Source organism: Lissotriton vulgaris, chromosome 1_1 (assembly GCF_964263255.1).
Source record: "Lissotriton vulgaris chromosome 1_1, aLisVul1.2, whole genome shotgun sequence".
NCBI lineage: Eukaryota > Metazoa > Chordata > Amphibia > Caudata > Salamandridae > Lissotriton > Lissotriton vulgaris.
Window position 1 is genome coordinate 29466986 of NC_141685.1, and position 19025 is coordinate 29486010.

Sequence of the window (19025 nt, forward strand, 5' to 3'; positions counted from 1 at the left end):
ATTCAGAGCACTGATAAGGTTTTTCCCCAGTGTGGGTTCTTATATGCTGCGTGAGATAGATTTTTTCACTGAAACATTTCTGGCATTCAGAGCACTGATAAGGTTTTTTCCCAGTATGGGTTCTTGTATGCCGAGTGAGCCAGCGTCTTTCACTGAAACATTTGTGGCATTCAGAGCACTGATAAGGTTTTTCCCCAGTGTGGGTAATTGTATGTTGAGAAAGATTGATTTTTTGACTGAAACATTTGTGGCATTCAGAGCACTGATAAGGTTTTTCCCCAGTGTGGGTTCTTATATGCTTCGTGAGATGGATTTTTTCACTGAAACATTTCTCGCATTCAGAGCACTGATAAGGTTTTTCCCCAGTATGAGTTCTTGTATGTCGAGTGAGCCAGCTTCTTACACTGAAACATTTGTGGCATTCAGTGCACTGATAACGTTTTTCCCCAGTGTGGAATCTCATATGTGTAGTTAGAAGTGATTTACGGTGGAAACGATTTGGGCATTCAGAGCACTGATAAGGGTTTTCCCCAGAGTGAATTCTTGTATGTTCAATGAGTCTGCTTTTGAAACTGAAACATTTCTGGCATTCAGAGCACTGAAAAGGTTTATCCCCAGTGTGGGTTCTTCTATGCTGAGTGAGACTGTTTTTGTAAATGAAACATTTTTGGCAATCAGTGCACTGATAAGGTGTATCCCCAGTGTGGGTTCTTCTATGCTGAGTGAGACTGTTTTTGTCAATGAAACATTTTTGGCAATCAGTGCACTGAAAAGGTTTTTCCCCAGTGTGGGTTCTTTGTGTATGCCGAGTGAGTGCGCTTTTGTTAAAAAAACTTTTATGGCATTCAGAGCACTGATAAGGTTTTTCCCCAGAGTGGATTCTCATATGTTCAGTGAGTTTAGATTTACGGCTGAAACTTTTTTGGCAATCAGAGCACTGATAAGGTTTTTCTCCAGAGTGGATTCTCATATGTTCAGTGAGTTTATATTTACGGCTGAAACTTTTTTGGCATTCAGAGCACTGAAAGTGGTTTCCCCCAGTGTGCATTCTGTCAAATTCTGTGAGGTAAGATTTATGGCTGTATCTTTTTTTCCCCAAGTAACTTTTTTCCCCAACTTTGTTTATTTTGCCTCGATTGAGGCGGGTTTGAACAATGAATTTGTTCTCACAGTCCGTGTTTTTATAAGGTGTTTTCTCTTGCTTATATGCCACGGTAAGAGTGAACCTGATTTTAGAGTTGGGCTTGTTTAGATAATGTTCAGCATTTATCTCTAAAAGAAATTGTGTGTAATCTTCTTAACACTTGAATTGAGCAAAATATATCTGAAGCAGCCCTGTAACACCTGTTGAAATGTTTCTAGCAGATAATAGTCTTTAGGTAATAGCATCTCAGGCAGCAACTTACTTTGTGACTGAAGTTTTTCTCAAATCTATTTGAATAGGTTCTTAGCAATGCAGTAATAAGGTGTTAGTCTGATATTTAATGATTAAACTGATAAGTACCTTTTTGCACTGAAGTAATGGCATTAACTGAGGGCGTTAGAACGTGCAGAGTACTATTGTGGATCATTAGTCGCAGAACATCAGTTCCTTTTACCCTTTCTAGGTTTGGTGAAAGGTTAAGGTTTGTAGTTCTGAAGACGAGGATTTATTTACATTAGCTATAACGCAATGGTGCTCCTTTAATCCATTTTTATATTTAACAATTTTACATATCACTCCTGCACAACAGATAATGTTGAGGCGATTTACATAGAATTACAGAACAGTACACAATAAAAAGGAAACAATCTGAGATGGTCATGAACACAATAAAATGGTGAATTTTTAAGGTTTTCGCAAGAGTGAGCAGAGTGGGTCGAGGTGTTAAATCCCGAGGCAGATAGTCTTAAACTTGCGTAACTGGTTAAAAACAGTTGTTGAACAAAGTTGATTTTCCAATCTGTTGGTTGTTAACGTGTAAGCTTCAAAGTCTTCTTTCAGTGTCTTTTCTTTGATGGTATCCAGAAGAAACCTTTTGTTGTAACTTTCTTTTATGCAGTGTTTGCTTCCTCTCTAGAATTACATGATGCTTCAGATTAACGTTATTCTGTCATGCTGACGCAATTTGTCTTTCTGATAATATTTCAGATGAGGATGCTGAAGTGGTCTTTCTACATTATTTCTAATGCTGGGTGCACAGATATGGCTTTGCTCTGGGTTAATGAAATGCAAAATTAGATACTTCAATTACAGGTATAGTACTTTCCTGGCCACACTTAGATTTTTGGAAATTGTTTAAACAGAATGCTGGATGTCCTCCAGTTTTTCAAAATAATCCTTCTTATGGCACTGACATTCAGTTGCTTAGTGCTAAATCCTGCTTTCTTCGTCCGTAATTTCAATCACCTATAGTAATAAAATTAAATAGATAATACATGTACATTTCCAAATATATAATTTACAAGCCAAATCAATGCAGAATTTTGAAGATGTTGAGCTGTTTTTCAGACAGTGCAGAGTGTAGAATGGTAGCATGAGAGTACTTGAATGTAGGAATGAGGATTTGTAGAATTTTCAGCATTTTATTAAGCTCACAAAGGATACATGTACCCTATGGAGTTGTAACATAGAATCCTAAATGCAGATATTAAAGTCATATGGACTGGCACCAAACTGATATTAAAAAAATATACACTATTAATTAATTTGTAATGCAGATTTCTGGGATGGGAAGGACTCCTCCACGGACGGACAACAGGCGTTTTCCCCTGCCCTGAGTTACCACCTACTTGTATCTGGTATCCTGACTTTTGAGTTTTGGCCTCAGCCTCAAGCAAATATATTGTGTGCTGCGAGGACTATGCCTAGGCCAATCCCTCAACTATGGTCCAGAGTATGAATCAAGGGCAATGAAATTAAGGCGTACTTTCATGTTTCTCATTTTATTCCACCTGATTATCAGTGGTTAGGTGTTTCTGCACCTGGATTTACTGAGTGCAGAAAATTAGGGCACCATTTTTTTCCAGACAGAAAAATTAGACTGAAAAGCCGCATAAGACTCTGGGTGCAGCAGACGCAGCCAAGATTATGTTGTTTTTTTTACTAACTCGGGGAAAAACAATTCTTTCCTCTGTTGGTGTTCATGGTCATTGTCGGCCTATGATTCAGCGTTGAGTTCAGAGTGTATTGAGTAGAGCCGAGGGGCCGAGCCGAGGAGGGGTTAACGAGCAAGAGGAGCGGAGGCTGGGACGACTGCCCGGGTTTGTTTTGTGACCGGTTCCCGCTCCCGAAGGTTTCTCCTGCGTCCTGTTATACGGGCGCTTTAAGTTTGATGGATCTGCTGTGGGGGCAGGAACGGCCGCTGCTGGCACCGCGGTGCTTTGGCGCTGCTGGTGCTACTCGTGTGGCGGCCGCTGCAGGGGTCAAAGGAGCCTTGGCCTGCGGTGCTGCTGGTGCGGCGGCTGCTGCAGGGCACAGAGGCACAGAGGAGCACAGAGGGCACAGAGGGCACAGAGGGCACAGAGGAGCCTTGGCCTGCCACCTGATTTTACGTATTTACTAAGCATTGAGCAGAGCTGAGCAGAGGAGTAGAGTGCCTACATCTGCTGTCAGTAGTGGGACTGGCTCTGGATCCCGCTCTTGCTCCTGAACGATTGCCAGCATTCTCCCTTGTACTCTTGATAGCGATAAATAGCAACAAACAAGCAATGAAGAGTGAGTGGCGAGTGACAAGTGGCAAGAGGTGTGTGGCGTGTGATGAGTAGTTAGGGTTGCTCAGTCCGTAAGTCGCTGAGCCATTGGAGTCTGTAATAAGTCTGTAAAACAAAATCTGAGAAATTATGCAAAGTGGAAATTGACAATAGACTTTGACACTGTTGAAGCACCCCTCGACCTCTGAATTACTCATCATGCCTAGACTACTGCCCTACCCGGAGCCAGGCTATTAATCAACTGATTAATTAAATCAATAAGTAACCAGCAGGACCGGCAGATTCTGTACTGAGGTGTGTCTTGGGGGTGTTTTCCCTTGGAGGTGTTTGGAGATGTTTTTGTCCTATCAAAGCACACTTTGGTCTTGTCACTGGCCCGTTTGATTCTCTGAAAGAAGCAAGACTTCTTCACCTTAGAGGGTGTATTATGAGGTCAGGAAAGGAGCGGCCACCTTTCCCTCCTATCAAAAGTAAAAGAAAAATACAACAAACACTAATACTAGATACGTTTAAAATAAAACAGACAGGTGACATACAGTCCTTTAAATCATCTAAGGTCCATACATTTGGGAAACTGGGAAAGTCACCATCAAAGTTTGATTTTATGAAAGACCCAACTGGTGCTATGCTAACATTGCTAACTAATCCATGTGTTCTTCAAACTCCAATTAAACCACTGAGTGGAACAAATATTATATCCCCTAAGCAAGGAGTAAGTGAACCAGGCCACCCTTAGTCTGAAGATGAAGTCGAACGAATGTCAAATTCAACTAAGGACCAAGTCAACCACTGGGGTCAAATAACGGACCTAGAGATGTTAACTATTCCACGCAAAATGCACAAATCTAACAATGGGAGATACTCAGCAATTACTACCAACTATAAAACCGGAGCCAATAGGAGTGCAAGTAAAATTCTGAAAAGCTAACGGTATAGGGGAACCATCTAATTGGGCCAAATAAATCAACCAGAGCAAGAAGCTCCAAATGAACTAAATGGTGGAGTGAAAATCCTAAGGGAAGCCAATACCCCACTGAAATCAGATCTTACTCTGTCTAAAATAAATTCAGTTAAAAACAGGACCAGCTGAAATATAATCAAAATAACGGATCTTAAATTAATAAGGACGAATACAACAGCAACCCAGAAACTCTGCAGCGTTGGAGTACTCCGTATCATAAAGACGTTTTGAATAGTAGTCCACAATTCATTCATTCTTGTGACGAGGGACATGATTTTCAAGGACCACAAAAAGAGAAGTATAAGGACCTATCATTCATAAATGGGCAACACCATAGCCCAGGTACTCAGGTACCAAGAAGTGGGAACGCGGGAGCAATTTGGGATTTATTCTTCAAAACCTAGCAATTAACTCTGGAAGCTTTAACATATCAGTCCAACAAAAAGGAGGTCCAAATAGATCTCGTTGAAAGGGTAAATTTGCCTTCAAGGGAATTTGTTTAAACTATATTTTGTTTAATTGAAATTATTTCCAAAAAGGATCAGTCACTTATCCTTAAAATGAATCCATCAACAATTTTATAATTCAGCACGAGCAATGCATCAACATATAACATGTAAACATGAAAACAAGGACACAAGGTGTATACGAAAAATATAACTTTATCAAATAGCTCAATCAAAGAAATCAGCTACATATACAGATCAATAAGTAAATAAAATTAGGGCTGTAGGTACACATATAAGTAAATTACAGAGTGACACAACAGAACCTAAAAAAGACACCTATCCCAAATCACATTGAACCAAACAAAAGAAAGGGATAAGGTGTAAAGTCGACGTTTCGGTTTCTCTGACGTTAGTTTGCTGAAACCATCCTCAGGACTGTTATTAATTTATGGTCTGTAAAGAGATTGTTATCTGTTTAACAGGAATGACTGCATCCCGTAGATAACTGTTCGTCAAAAATGACTTATCGATTCTATTCGCTATTGAGTGGGAAACTGTACTTGATAATTCAGGCTGGCGACGGGTTGTTCCTCATCGATATTCAAGTAAATACAATAGAAGCAGAAAAATCCGGTATGTATGAAATTGTAGTATCAAGATATCCAACTTGAACAAATATAGACAGGAGTCGATGATAAATGGAGCAGTTATTAATCCTGCATCACCTTGCACTCGGGCGTAGCAAAATCAAAGCACGTCTCGTCTGGTCCGTACAGACAATTGTTTGGAGACATCGTAATATACAAAGGGCCCGAGCATTGGTAGATATAGGAGCGGAGGCCACTCTAATTCATGGAAAATCAAAGACATTTAAAGGACAATTTTTCACAATTACTGGTTTAGGTGGAAAGGAAACCCCCGCAGTGCAAACAAATGTTGAAATGAAATGAAAATAGGTAGAATTCCTCGAAAAGAATATTCTGTTTTAGTTGTGCCACTTTTGGAATACATAATTGGAATCGATATCCTAAAAGGTATGACATTGCATTTAGATGATGGTTGTTATCAATTTGGAAGTAGAGGTTATATATCATCCAGACCTGTACGAGTTGGTCGTTTGAGAATGCCTCCAATAAAAATTCCCCAGGCTACAAAAGTCGTTTCCCAAAAACAGTATCGTATTCCAGGTGGTCACGAAGAGATTAGTTCTACAATCCAGGATCTAGTGAATGCAGGAGTTATAACTCCGGTTACTTCTGCTTGGAATAATCCCGTTTGGCCTGTGCGTAAAAGTGATAATTCTTGGCGTATGACTGTTGATTACCGCGAATTGAATAAACATACACCCACTTTGACTGTTGCAGTACCAGACATGATTACTTTAATTGAAAGAATTCAGAAGCATCCAGGAATGTGGTATGCGTCTATTGATATTGCTAATGCTTTCTTTTCAATCCCAATTGCCCCTAAGTGTCAGGAACAATTCAGTTTTACGTGGAATGGACGTCAAATGACGTTTAGAAGTCTTCCCCAAGGCTATGTACATAGTCCTACGATCTGTCACCGGCTGGTGGCGGAACATTTGTCTGAAATACCCATAAACCCACAAATACAGAATTGTCATTATATTGACGACATTTTGATTCAAGGTGAGACACAGGATCAAGTTCAGACTCAGTTAGATCAGGTTATCAATCATTTACGTGAAAAAGGTTGGGAAATCAATCCCGACAAGTTGCAAGGTCCGTCACAAAGTGTGAAATTTTTAGGCATCAATTGGCATAAAGGTAACAGAGAAGTGATTCCACAGGTGAAGCAGAAAATTCTTGATTTTGCGGTTCCTCGGAACCGAAGAGAAGCCCAGAAATGTATTGGTTTATTTGGTTTTTGGCGTCAACACATCCCACATTTGAGTCAGATATTAGCCCCTTTATACAGAGTCACTCGTAAAAAGAATGCGTTTGAATGGAGTAAACCGCAGCAAGATGCGTTTGATTTGGCGAAAGAAGCAATTCAGTATGCTTTGGATTTGTGGCCCGTGCGTCATGGTGATGTGGATCTGAATGTGTCTGTGCAAGGTCCTTATGCAAATTGGAGTTTGTGGCAAAAACAAGGCAGATATAAAGTACCGCTAGGTTTCTGGACTAAAAAGTTACCCGATGCTGGTGAGCGTTATACACCTTTTGAGAAACAGTTACTTGCATGTTATTGGGCTCTGGTGGATACTGAGCAATTGACTTTGGGACATGATGTGGTATTGAGACCTGAAATTCCTATTATGCAATGGGGTTTGAGTTCGCTGGAAACTCATCGAATTGGGCATGCTCAAGAGGCGAGTGTGATTAAGTGGAAATGGTACATACAGGACCGGGCACGTGTGGGACCGGAAGGTGTTGCGACGTTACATGAGCAAGTGGCGCAGGCTCCATCAAATGAGACTGGGATTGATCGCTCCGTACCTATAGTACAGGAATCCCCTGTTAAGTGGGGTAAGCCATTTGATGATCTGTCCGCGGAGGACAGAAACCATGTGTGGTTTACGGATGGTTCAGCGAGGTACATAGGAGAGAAGAGGCATTGGAAGGCAGTGTCCTATAATCCTATCACACAAAAATTGCTGAGTACAACCGGTGAAGGAAAAAGTAGTCAATTTGCTGAATTGTATGCTGTTTACCAAGTTTTAAAGCAGGAATTACCTGGTACGTGTCACCTTTTTACTGATTCCTGGTCCACTGCTAATGGACTGGCGGTTTGGTTACCAACATGGCATTCTCGTAATTGGGAATTGCATTCTAAAGAACTTTGGGGTAAAGAGTTATGGCAGGAAATTTGGAAGCTGCTTCCGCAAAGTACTGTTACAATCTTTCATGTGGATGCTCATACATCGATAGACTCCCTTGACAAATTCTTTCACAACATTGCAGATGAGAAATCGAAAATTGCTGAGGCAGTGGTGGATATGCAGGATTCTGATTTGGCGGGATTGGCAAAATGGGCCCACCAGAAAGCAGGACATTTTGGAGAGAGAGCCACTAGCAGGTGGGCTGCTGATCGAGGAATTTATATTCCTTTATATTTGATTAAAGATACTATACTGCATTGTCCTATCTGTCAACATTCTAGACAGCGAAAAGTAACCCAAATTGTTAAAGGACATTTACACCGAGGAAAATTACCCGCTCAAATTTGGCAGATTGATTATATGGGTCCACTCCCTATGAGGAAAAATTGCCAATATATTTGCACCATCGTTGACACATACAGTGGTCTTTTGGTGGCCTTTCCCTGTAAACGAGCTACCCAAGTAAACACTATTAAAACATTGGAATTGATTATGCTGTATTATGGTGTTCCATTTCAGATTCAATCTGACAACGCATCACACTTCAAGGGAAGATTGGTGCAGGAATTTTGTGTGGAGAACAACATTGAATGGGTGTTTCATATACCGTACTACCCACAGGCAGCAGGCCTTATAGAGAGAATGAATGGTTTGCTAAAAGATCAATTGCGTAAATTAACTGATAATAAATATAAGAATTGGAGAGAATATTTGTTTCAGGCACTGTTGATTTTGAATATTCGTCCCTTTTTAAATGCTGAATCTCCATTAATGCGTTTATTTCCTCCAGCTGTTGATGCTAAACTGAACACAGTTAATAATACTGTAATGTATTGGGAGATTTCCCCTGGAGCTCTGGCTCCATGCAGAGCAACCCCAGGTTCCGCAGGCTTGGACCTGCATGCCATGAACGACATTACTGTAAAAGGCAGAGATCGAGTTATCATTGAGACTGGCATTGGTGTCTGTATACCGACTGGAAATTATGGACTAATTGCCCCTAGATCAGGCTGGCCTTAAAAGGCATTCAAGTGCTTGGAGGAGTCATTGACAGTGATTATCAGGGAGAGATTAAGGTGCTGCTGCTAAATAGCAGTACGGTTGATTTACCAATTCAAAAGACTGACCGAATTGCTCAATTGCTAATCATGCCTGTTTTCAGTGGTGAGATTCAGAAAGGCACTGCCCCGACTTTGTTAACTGTTCGAGGACAAAAAGGTTTTGGCTCCACTGATAATCCAGGAGCGAGAGTGTGGGTGCAATCGCCTAAAAGTCCCCTGAACAAGCTGAAATTATTGCAACCGGTCATGATAACACAGTACTTGTCATGAGACCAGGGAAAGATAGCTGGGAAGCTGTCCCAGCTGACAAATGTTACTTACGGGAATGAATAATGCCTGTATTTGATTTTCTTTCAGATCATTCTTTGGACTGCTGTTGCAGGATGTGCCGGCGTTGGACTCCTTTTGGCTTGTTACGTCGGGAGAGGAAGGAACCCACTGACTTTGGTTGATTCGATAACCCGAGTACCGCGTTCCTTTGCTGCGTGGGATTCATCATCTAACTTTTGGACTACCCTGGCACGAAGGGTGACAAATTCTCCACATTTCTGTTTAACACCGATGCGTTTGGTGACTGACATATTAGCAACCTGTTTGGTTGCCGTCCCGGCTTCTCTGGAGACCCTTGCCCATATTTTCAATATATCAAATGCCCGTCCTAATATTATTCTTGGTGATTTTGCGACCCATGAGTACTGTCCTTTATGTACTGTGCTGTTAGACCCAGTACCAAAGATTCATTCTCAAATAACTACATATAATGTCACGCAGGGTGATTTGTGTTTCTTCCTTACCTGTGATCCAAGCGCCACAACTGAATGTGTTCGTTTAAAACTGAAAGGTGCTACTTCATTCACAGATCATGAAAAGACTTTATGTTCCCGGAGATCACCGAAGTCATGTATTTCAGTTAAAAATAATATGACTTGTAAAAGTCTTGTAGTTACCCCATGTCATTATCGTACAATGCTATTACCTTCTGGATGGCTTTTCTCTTGTGGCAATACATTGTGGCCTTACATTCCTGCAAACATTACCGGAGGACCCTGTGCTATTACACGATTGAGCTTGTTAATGTTTTCTTCACATCCTAATGCAAATTCCTGTGTTGTCCGTGATGCAGTTATGTTGAAAGACAATCGTGATTCTACACTACATTTATATTCTAAGTCTGAATATCTTAGTTTGGCTTTCTCTATTCTGGGCGTCCCTGCCCTAGCAGTCTACAATGCTAAATCTATTGGAAAAATGGCCTGTTGGATGGTTAAATCCATCAATCACACTTCTACGATTCTATCTGACATGCTATTGGACGCCCAGGGTGAACGCAGAGCTATTTTGCAGAACAGTGCTGCAATAGATTATCTTTTACTTAAACATGGACAGGACTGTTCTGACTTTGAGGGCCTTTGTTGTTTCAATTTATCTGATTATACTAGATCCATTCAGGCTCATATTGACAAATTACACGACTTAACTACAGAGGTTAGAAAACATATTGACCAGGGCTGGTTTGACTGGCTCTTTAATTGGTTACCAGGCTTACATTCTTTACGACAGATATTAGGGGGGGATCCTGCTTACTATTTGCATTTTAGTTGCTATTTTCTGTTTTATTCAGTGTACTCCTTCTTTACTTCAAACCTGTAGATGTAGTACTAGAAATAGATCAGTTAGTTTTGTTTCATATTATTCTTCGACAGATGTTAGTTCCATTTAGCGAATGATTAGCTGTCTAAAGTCAAGGGTGATGATGGCGTGAAGAGAGAAGACATTGATGGTGAACCTAATAATCGCTTGTGGGAGATGTTTCGCAAGCGTGGTTTGGATCGGAAGGAGGGTGCTCGACGTGTGCGGAAGAATGAATGTGATCGTGAATATTCTGATGACAGTGGGGATGATCAACGTTGTGATGATTCAGATCGGCGTGATGGACGGCGGAATGAGCGAGATGTGTCCCCTCGGCGTGAAAGAGAGAGGGGGAGAGAGGGGGAAAGAGAAAGGGGGAGAGATGACCGTGTTGAAAGCAGATACAGAGATGAAAGGGATCAGTCCCCCGAGATGAGGAGAAGGGAGGATCGACACAGATTTTCTGAACGAAACTCACAATACCATGCAGATAACAAAAATCCATTACGTAATGGGGATGGATATGAACAGGAAATTATATTGTCCAAAAAATTTGAGAGCATTTACCCTGATTTGTCTTGGTTGTCAGAACGCAATAAAAATGACTAGGACATAGGTCAAGCTCCAGTACACAGTTGGGCTCACAAAGACAATAGACCCTATGTAGATATTGAAATTGTTTGGAGACATCGTAATATACAAAGGGCCCGAGCATTGGTAGATATAGGAGCGGAGGCCACTCTAATTCATGGAAAATCAAAGACATTTAAAGGAAATTTTTCACAATTACTGGTTTAGGTGGAAAGGAAACCCCCGCAGTGCAAACAAATGTTGAAATGAAAATAGGTAGAATTCCTCGAAAAGAATATTCTGTTTTAGTTGTGCCACTTTTGGAATACATAATCGGAATTGATATCCTAAAAGGTATGACATTGTATCTAGATGATGGTTGTTTATCAATCTGGAAGTAGAGGTTATATATCATCCAGACCTGTACGAGTTGGTCGTTTGAGAATGCCTCCTATAAAAATTCCCCAGGCTACAAAAGTCATTTCCCAAAAACAGTATCGTATTCCAGGTGGTCACAAAGAGATTAGTTCTACAATCCAGGATCTAGTGAATACAGAAGTTATAACTCCGGTTACTTCTGCTTGGAATAATCCCGTTTGGCCTGTGCGTAAAAGTGATCATTCTTGGCGTATGACTGTTGATTACCGCGAATTGAATAAACCCCCTTTGACTGTTGCAGTACCAGACATGATTACTTTACTTGAAAGAATTCAGAAGCATCCAGGAATGTGGTATGCATCTATTGATATTGCTAATGCTTTCTTTTCAATCCCAATTGCCCCTAAGTGTCAGGAACAATTCAGTTTTACGTGGAATGGACGTCAAATGACGTTTAGAAGTCTTCCCCAAGACTATGTACACAGTCCTACGATCTGGCACCGGCTAGTGGCGGAACATTTGTCTGAAATACCCATAAACCCACAAATACAGATTTGTCATTATATTGACGACATTTTGATTCAAGGTGAGACACAGGATCAAGTTCAGACTCAATTAGATCAGGTTATCAATCATTTACGTGAAAAAGGTTGGGAAATCAATCCCGACAAGTTGCAAGGTCCGTCACAAAGTGTGAAATTTTTAGGCATCAATTGGCATAAAGGTAACAGAGAAGGGATTCCACAGGTGAAGCAGAAAATTCTTGATTTTGCGGTTCCTCGGAACCGAAGAGAAGCCCAGAAATGTATTGGTTTATTTGGTTTTTGGCGTCAAAACATCCCACATTTGAGTCAGATATTAGCCCCTTTATACAGAGTCACTCGTAAAAAGAATGCTTTTGAATGGAGTAAACCGCAACAAGATGCGTTTGATTTGGTGAAAGAAGCAATTCAGTATGCTTTGGATTTGTGGCCCGTGCGTGATGGTGATGTGGATCTGAATGTGTCTGTGCAAGCTCCTTATGCAAATTGGAGTTTGTGGCAAAAACAAGGCAGAAATAAAGTACCGCTAGGTTTCTGGACTAAAAAGTTACCCGATGCTGGTGAGCGTTATACACCTTTTGAGAAACAGTTGCTTGCATGTTATTGGGCTCTGGTGGATACCGAGCAATTGACTTTGGGACATGATGTGGTATTGAGACCTGAAATTCCTATTATGCAATGGGTTTTGAGTTCGCCGAAAACACATCGAATTGGGCATGCTCAAGAGGCGAGTGTGATTAAGTGGAAATGGTACATACAGGACCGGGCACGTGTGGGACCGAAAGGTGCTGCGACCTTACATGAGCAAGTGGCGCCGGCGCCATCAAATGAGACTGGGATTGATCGCTCCGTACCTATAGTACAGGAATCCCCTGTTAAGTGGGGTAAGCCATTTGATGATCTGTCCGCGGAAGACAGAAACCATGTGTGGTTTACGGATGGTTCAGCGAGGTACATAGGAGAGAAGAGGCATTGGAAGGCAGTGTCCTATAATCCTATCACACAAAAATTGCTGAGTACAACTGGTGAAGGAAAAAGTAGTCAATTTGCTGAATTGTATGCCGTTTACCAAGTTTTAAAGCAGAAATTACCTGGTACGTGTCACATTTTTACTGATTCCTGGTCCACTGCGAATGGACTGGCGGTTTGGTTACCAAAATGGCATTCTCGTAATTGGGAATTGCATTCTAAAGAACTTTGGGGTAAAGAGTTATGGCAGGAAATTTGGGAGCTGCTTCCGCAAAGTACTGTTACAATCTTTCATGTGGATGCCCATACATCGATAGACTCCCTTGACAAATTCTTTCACAACATTGCAGATGAGAAATCGAAAATTGCTGAGGCAGTGGTGGATATGCAGGATTCTGATTCGGCGGGATTGGCGAAATGGGCACACCAGAAAGCAGGACATTTTGGAGAGAGAGCCACTAGCAGGTGGGCTGTTGATCGAGGAATTTACATTCCTTTAAATTTGATTAAAGATACTATACTGCATTGTCCTATCTGTCAACATTCTAGACAGCGAAAAGTACCCCAAATTGTTAAAGGACATTCACACCGAGGAAAATTACCCGCTCAAATTTGGCAGATTGATTATATTGGTCCACTCCCTATGAGTAAAAATTGCCAATATATTTGCACCATCGTGGACACATACAGTGGTCTTTTGGTGGCCTTTCCCTGTAAACGAGCTACCCAAGTAAACACCATTAAAACATTGGAATTGATTATGCTGTATTATGGTGTTCCATTTCAGATTCAATCTGACAACGCATCACACTTCAAGGGGAGATTGGTGCAGGAATTTTCTGTGGAGAACAACATTAAATGGGTGTTTCATATACCGTACTACCCACAGGCAGCAGGCCTTATAGAGAGAATAAATGGTTTGCTAAAAGATCAATTGCGTAAATTAATATAAGAATTGGAGAGAATATTTGTTTCAGGCACTGTTGATTTTGAATAATCGTCCCTTTTTAAATGCTGAATCTCCATTAATGCGTTTATTTCTTCCAGCTGTTGATGCTAAACCGAACACAGTTAATAATACTGTAATGTATTGGGAGATTTCCCCTGGAGCCCTGGCTCCATGCAGAGCAACCCCAGGTTCCGCAAGCTTGGACCTGCATGCCATGAACGACATTACTGTAAAAGGCAGAGATCGAGTTATCATTGAGACTGGCATTGGTGTCTGTATACCAACTGGAAATTTTGGACTAATTGCCCCTAGATCGGGCCTGGCCTTAAAAGGCATTCAAGTGCTTGGAGGAGTCATTGACAGTGATTATCAGGGAGAGATTAAGGTGCTGCTGCTAAATAGCAGTAAGGTTGATTTACCAATTCAAAAGACTGACCGAATTGCTCAATTGCTAATCATGCCTGTTTTCAGTGGTGAGATTCAGAAAGGCACTGCCCCGACATTGTTAACTGTTCGAGGACAAAAAGGTTTTGGCTCCACTGATAATCCAGGAGCGAGAGTGTGGGTGCCATCGCCTAAAAGTCCCCTGAACAAGCTGAAATTATTGCAACCGGTCATGATAACACTGTACTTGTCATGAGACCAGGGAAAGATAGCTGGGAAGCTGTCCCAGCTGACAAATGTTACTTCCGAGAATGAATAATGCCTGTATTTGATTTTTTTTCAGATCATTTTCTGGACTGCTGTTGCAGGATGTGCCGGCGTTGGACTCCTTTTGGCTTGCTACGTCGGGAAAGGAGGGAACCCCCAGACTTTGGTTGATTCAATAATCAGAGTACAGCGTTCCTTCGCTGCGTGGGATTCATCAACTAACTTTTGGACTACCCTGGCACGAAGGGTGACAAATTCTCCACATTTCTGTTTAACACCGATGCGTTCGGTGACTGACATATTAGCAACCTGTTTGGTTGCCGTCTCGGGTTCTCTAGAGACCCTTGCCCATATTTTTAATATATCAAAGGCCCATCCTAATATTATTCTTGGTGATTTTGCGACCCATGAGTACTGTCCTTTATGTACTGTGCTGTTAGACCCAGTACCACCGATTCATTCTCAAATAACTACATATAATATCACGCCGGGTGATTTATGTTTCTTCCTTACCTGTGATCCAAGCGCCATAACTGAATGTGTTCGTTTAAAATTGAAAGGTGCTACTTCATTCACAGATCATGAAAAGACTTTATGTTCCCGGAGATCACCGAAGTCATGTATTTCAGTTAAAAATAATATGACTTGTAAAAGTCTTGTAGTTACCCCTAGCCACTATCGTACAATGCTATTACCTTCTGGATGGCTTTTCTCTTGTGGCAATACATCTTGGCCTTACATTCCTGCAAACATTACCGGAGGACCCTGTGCTATTACACGATTGAGCTTGTTAATGTTTTCTTCACATCCTAATGCAAATTCCCGTGTTGTCCGTGATGCAGTTATGTTGAAAGACAACTGTGATTCTACACTGCATTTATATTCTAAGTCTGAATATCTTAGTTTGGCTTTCTCTATTCTGGGCGTCCCTGCTCTGGCAGTCTACAATGCTAAATCTATTGGAAAAATGGCCTGTTGGATGGTTACATCCATCAATCACACTTCTAGACATTCTATCTGACATGCTATTGGACGCCCAGGGTGAACGCAGAGCTATTTTGCAGAACAGTGCTGCAATAGATTATCTTTTACTTAAACATGGACAGGACTGTTCTGACTTTGAGGGCCTTTGTTGTTTCAATTTATCTGATTATACTAGATCCATTCAGGCTCATATTGACAAATTACACGACTTAACTACAGAGGTTAGAAAACACATTGACCAGGGCTGGTTTGACTGGCTCTTTAATTGGTTACCAGACTTACATTCTTTATGACAGATATTAGGGGGGATCCTGCTTACTATTTGCATTTTAGTTGCTATTTGCTGTTGTATTCAGTGTATTCCTTCTTTACTTCAAACCGGTAGATGTAGTACTAGAAATAGATCAGTTAGTTTTGTTTCATATTATTCTTCGACAGATGTTGGTTCCATTTAGCGAATGATTAGCTGTCTAAAGTCAAGGGTGAAGTGTTCTGACCGGGTTTTCTGCCCCTTTTTGAGTGAAGGTGACTTTAGGCAGCTATCATTCTAATAGGAGGACTAGAACCTCAGATCTGCTCTATTTACAAGGTCTTTAATGTAATTCCCTACCCTTTTCTTTATTTTAGGGCCTATAAACTTATGTTAAGGGATAGATTCCTTAGTATTAGTATTAATCCGTCCTTTTGTAAGGTTGCTAGTATATTTCTAATGGAGTTATGCTTATTTCGGGCCTTGCAGGCCTCAAACGGGAGAGACTCCATCTTTCTTTCTGCCTCGGCTGCTTGAGATTCTTTTAGGTCAAATGTAATGTTTTAGTTATAAGGTGTTGTTCGCTTGGAGAGAACCGGCTCAGGCTGGCCCTTATCGAAAGACTGTATTTTTCTTCGTGTCGAAGACATAACATCAGGCCGGCCGGCTGAGAACGTGTCCTTGGCACGGGGTGGTACAAGAATTTGGTGGGCGGCAGGTTACTGGCCGTAACTTTCCATGCATGAACAAGGTTCCATATTAGCGAAAGCACGAAGAGTTCAGCAGTCAGTTAGTAGACGGCAGCTAGTCGTTAGCATTATTGCAGTTAATCAACTTAAGGCAGACAGTCGCCATTTTGAAGTCCGAAAAAGACCAAAGGCTGATACTCTCTCAGAAAGATAAAAGTTATTTTAGTTGGAGCAGCTGGCGAGCTTTGAAACTAAGATCAGAGCATGCAGAGTGAAGCGAACGAATACTAGAGCGGCAGAAACTGATTTATAAGATCGAAGTTGGAAGGTGAAGATAGTCCGTGGTTGAGAAGAGAGAGGAGTAGTGCAGAACAGCGAGAGTGCAGCAGACGAAACAGAGAATAAGAGGAAGGTTCCAGTGACTTGGAGGGGAGCAGAGGAGACACAACATAGCGGTGCAGACGTGTATCCGTGACTGCAGGGGTGATCCTAAGATGAGCCAAGGCACAGACGAGAAGGGAACCCAGATGACAACTGAGTCCAGACTTCGTACTCATAAGGTGACGTCGACCCTTTCTTATTAGTGTGCACACACATTCTAATCCTTTCTTTTGCTTTTCAGGCTATGTGTTATATTGCAGTATTATATTGTTGTTATTGGTGAATAAAGGGACCCCAGTTCTTAGTGAACTATTGTGTAACTGTTGTTTTCTTATAATAAAGTTAACCTTTCTTCTAGTCAGATGCTGTTATGTGGACGGATGCGTCTCCCGTCCGGGTAAATGGTAACTGAGCAAGGGAGTAGAGGAGCACTCGAATTAGGGAATAACCTTTGCACATTGTAATTTGGCCATTCTTGTGTGAGAGGATCGACCTGTCTATCTATCACATAACCTATAATATTATATTCCCAGTAGATAGAGAAACTTCCCAATATAGAAAGAGAGAGAGAGAGAGCTGAAGGTATTTATAGGAAAGTGATCATCGTTGTGTAGCGGCGTTAATGAGAGCACTGACCGTGGTCAATGTGTATACCCACAGGATTGTGGCTTGCGAGAGCACCGGAGAGACCCGGTGTGTAATGAGATCGCCGCTAGGGAAAGTGGCGTTAGTGAGAGCATGAACAAATCCCTGTTTAAACAATAGTAAGCAAGAGTGGCTTGACGGACAAATGTTGGACAAGGAGAAGGCTATGAATATAGTTCTCCCCGTACTGTTTTACTCATGACAAACTATATGAACAGGCAGACAATTGAGCACATATATATAAAATTAGCAAAAGGGGTCAGTAGTTGTTGGTTGCAACAATTAGTGCAGTTTATTACCTCCCAACATGGGTTACAATCTAAAACAGAAATAAAAACATTACAATTAAAAACCACCGACAGTGGTACAACGGTAAGATTATTTGAATCAAAGGTGAACAAAAACAGTCGACGCGGCGTTTCGGTGCTTTTTAAGTCTTCACACCTTCTTCAGGACTTTTGTTACAGATTGATTCAATATCTGGCTTGAATGTGCCAAGGGGTTTAAAATTTCCTTCCATCCATAACGGAATTGCTTGGACTATCGGTATTTTCACAGGCTTCGCGGTCAATAGAATGAAGCCTATGTTTTTGCACGGAGGAACCACCGTAAATGTCAGGGTTGGGTCCTATGTCCGTGCTGCAGTCTTCATGGCAAATTCAAATTGCCATGAAGACTGCAGCACGGAGGAACAGGGAGGCCGGATTTTAAGAACCAGATCTCTTCACCAAAGCAAAAAGGTGAAATCTGTGACAACGAGAGTGTCGCCCATCTGATCTATATTAACACAAACAGATCTTTTGAGACATAGGACCCAACCCTGACATTTACGGTGGTTCCTCCGTGCAAAAACATAGGCTTCATTCTATTGACCGCGAAGCCTGTGAAAATACCGATAGTCCAAGCAATTCCGTTATGGATGGAAGGAAATTTTAAACCCCTTGGCACATTCAAGCCAGATATTGAATCAATCTGTAACAAAAGTCCTGAAGAAGGTGTGAAGACTTAAAAAGCACCGAAACGCCGCGTCGACTGTTTTTGTTCACCTTTGATTCAAATAATCTTACCGTTGTACCACTGTCGGTGGTTTTTAATTGTAATGTTTTTATTTCTGTTTTAGATTGTAACCCATGTTGGGAGGTAATAAACTGCACTAATTGTTGCAACCAACAACAACTGACCCCTTTTGCTAATTTTATATATATGTGCTCAATTGTCTGCCTGTTCATATAGTTTGTCATGAGTAAAACAGTACGGGGAGAACTATATTCATAGCCTTCTCCTTGTCCAACATTTGTCCGTCAAGCCACTCTTGCTTACTATTGTTTAAACAGGGATTTTTTCTTTGTTGATACCAATACCCCCTTCCCTGTTATACACAC

The 19025-nt window shown here is 41.3% G+C and overlaps 1 protein-coding gene across 2 annotated transcripts in view; it reads right to left on the reverse strand.

The window, feature by feature from the left end:
• Nucleotides 1-19025, reverse strand: part of LOC147737042 (uncharacterized) — a 448671-nt gene that overhangs the window by 320217 nt on the left and 109429 nt on the right. Inside the window, exon 9 of one of the 2 annotated variants that reach the window (XR_015309291.1) lies at nucleotides 1864-2389. The exons of the other annotated variant lie outside the window; for it this stretch is intronic. The gene's annotated coding sequence lies outside the window, so the exon portion shown is untranslated. Of the gene's footprint in view, nucleotides 1-1863; nucleotides 2390-19025 lie in introns of those variants that run through there. 2 annotated transcript variants of the gene reach the window in all.